Here is a 2,733-nt window from a genome sequence, read left to right on the forward strand (position 1 = left end):
TGCAATGGCAATAGTCAGACAGAGGGGACGTGGCCACCTTCACCTCTGACAGTGAGATATTGGCTCGGCTCTTTCTTTTTGCTGCTGTTATAGTCCATGAAACATCAAGGCTGGAATGCAAGGCTGAGTTCATGCACCAACCCCCTGAAAAATGTCAGTGCCCCAGAGAAATCCTGACTCCTGCTATTGGAATGATATGCTAGAGATTTGAATAGGAAAGGGACTGTCTGAATTGTCAAAGTGGGGAGTGAACAATAATCTATAGCAATGTCATTATCCACAAGCACACTCTAATCATGCTCCAGCCGGAGGGGAAATGGGCAGGAATTCTTCCTGTTCAGCCATGCACACGCTTACACTAATGCACAGCTGTGAGTGTACTGAGGGAGCTGGTCTGAGCAAACAATTTGAAGTGACAATTCAGTGAGAACAGAATGATTGTGGTGTGAAGCAGCTTTACATCAAGTAGTTGTGGCTGAGTGGTTAAGGCGCTGGATTAGAAATCCATTGTGGTCTTGCCACGCAGGTTCAAATCCTGCCAACTATGGAAATGTTAGTGTATTCTTATTGCTGTTGTCTTAGTGCCTGAGCATCCACGGAGCCAGATCTGGTCTCACTCTTAGGGTACGGCTTCACTACCTGTACCCATATCGGCGGGTAGCGATCGATTTATCGGGGATCAATATATCGCGTCTCATTAAGATGCGATATTTTGATCCCCGAACGGGCTCCCCGTCGACTCCGGAACTCCACCGGAGCGAGCGGCGGTAGCGGAGTCGATGGGGGAGCCGCGGACGTTGATCCTGCACCGTGTGGACCCCAGGTAAGTCGATCTAAGATACTTCGACTTCAGCTACGTTATTCACGTACCTGAAGTTGCGTATCTTAGATCGATTCCCCCCCAGTGTAGACCAGCCCTTAGGCTGGCTACACTTAAAATACTGTTGTGACACTGCTATAGCACTTTGGAGTAGACTGTTGCTACAGTGAGTGGAGGGGTTTTCCATCCCTCTAATAGCTACATTGACAGAACAATCTTTCCTTTCATTTAGCACTATCTAACCAGGGTTCAGGTCAGCTTAACTATACTGGTTCAGGGTGTGTGGATTTTTCACACCCTGAAAGACGTACTTGTTAGAGGGTTTATCCGTTCACCCTCCCATTCCCTGGTCCTTTTTGCATGAACAGAGAGCAGCAATACCCGAAGTTCAAAGGTGCAAACAATTTGATGTTTATTGGGGTAAACTTCCAGCAAGCAATGATTCCAATTTCCTTCCTCAGTATCCCCCTTCCCAGCTCTGACACCACAGAGCCTTGCCTGTGTCCCTGTTCCCATTCCCCCCCCTTAGCAAAACATAATTCCAATTCCCCCCACACACTTCCTGATTGACTGCAGGCTATATAGTAAAACTTGAGTTCTGCTTAGCTATACTTTAACCAATCATTTTACTAAAATATAACTAACCAATCCTAATATATTGTAACATGATTATCTAACCAATCACACCCAACAAATTAATTATACAGCAGACAGAAACAATCACAGAACCAGATAGAGATTATACAGTCAAACAATAGGGAAGTGGGGACTACAGTGATGGAACAAGAAATGAGGATTTCACACCCCAGCTATTGATAAGTGAGTTGTTGCCAGACAGGATGCTATCATGGTAGAGGTTGTGGGTGCTGGTTGCTTAACTATCTGGCGCACAGGGCAGGATTTTGAGGTTCACCATTACTTTCTCAGAATGCTAGCAACCATCTTTTATTCACTTAAAATGTGAGCAGGGAGATTACAACAATGCAGAACTCATGGAGCTCCAGGAAATGTGTAACTTTAGGTCCAGGTGAGTGTGTCTAAAAATCAGCTGTAGAAGGTCCGTAGAAGTTGAAAGAGATGTGCCATCTCGACCTCCCTAAAGAGTTAATCAAATATTAATGAAAAGTAGGGTTGATAAGTTATATTTTTTGTAGCATCAGAATGGTGGACTGGTCTAAAGTGCTAGTTTTAAGGCTCTTTTTTCCTATCTCTTGGGTGTTCTGGTCTCTGCATAGAGACGTGGTTTCAAATCCCACTCCTGACATGACCATTTTCTTCTATCTGGAGAAAATGGCCTCACTTCAATCTCCTTTGCAACAATAAAACACCATTCGCTTAGCATTTCTATTACAGTAGTTGTGAGAGAATTTCCAAACCAGGGGGAAACACTGCCTTTTCTCTCTACTGATCAATGTTTGTCTTCCTTCAGTCCAAGCCATTTTCTCAAATACATCCATATTTCCCACCCTTTTTTGTTTAGTTTCTTTGCTTTTATGAAACTTTAGGGTCATCTTTTAATTGCCACACAACTGTACTTATGAAGTAAAGTGAAACACAACATTGTTTTGATATGTTTGCAGAAGAGTTTTGCTTTCTGACCTGGAATTGAACAGGGGCTCCCTGAGGGGGAAAATGCTACTCCCTTTTCTTGACTCATCCAAAAACCATAAGTTCTTGGTACCCTTTGATTCCCTGTTCTTCAAAGGGAATCAGCTACTGTAGTGGCTCCTTAGTAAAGGGTTCCACAAATGACAGTAGCTGGTTTCTGTAGTGTAGTGTTTATCACATTTACCTCACATGCAAAAGGTTGCTGGTGTGAAGCCAGGTAGAAATAGTGCTGCTTTTCCTGCTTTGGTCTTTTATCACTCCAAGTCCTTTCTCAACTACATCCATAGCTTCTATGCTTTCTTCCT

General features: G+C 43.7%; 1 non-coding gene across 1 annotated transcript; it reads left to right on the forward strand.

Annotated features, from left to right (window-relative positions):
• Window positions 1–465: 465 nt before the first annotated feature.
• TRNAS-AGA lies at window positions 466–547 on the forward strand. The gene has a single exon. It is a non-coding gene; the product is annotated as a tRNA-Ser (tRNA).
• The last annotated feature ends 2,186 nt before the right edge of the window (window positions 548–2,733 follow it).

This window comes from Terrapene carolina, unplaced genomic scaffold (assembly GCF_002925995.2).
Source record: "Terrapene carolina triunguis isolate 2854851 unplaced genomic scaffold, T_m_triunguis-2.0 Scaffold21733, whole genome shotgun sequence".
Classification (NCBI taxonomy): Eukaryota; Metazoa; Chordata; order Testudines; family Emydidae; genus Terrapene; species Terrapene triunguis.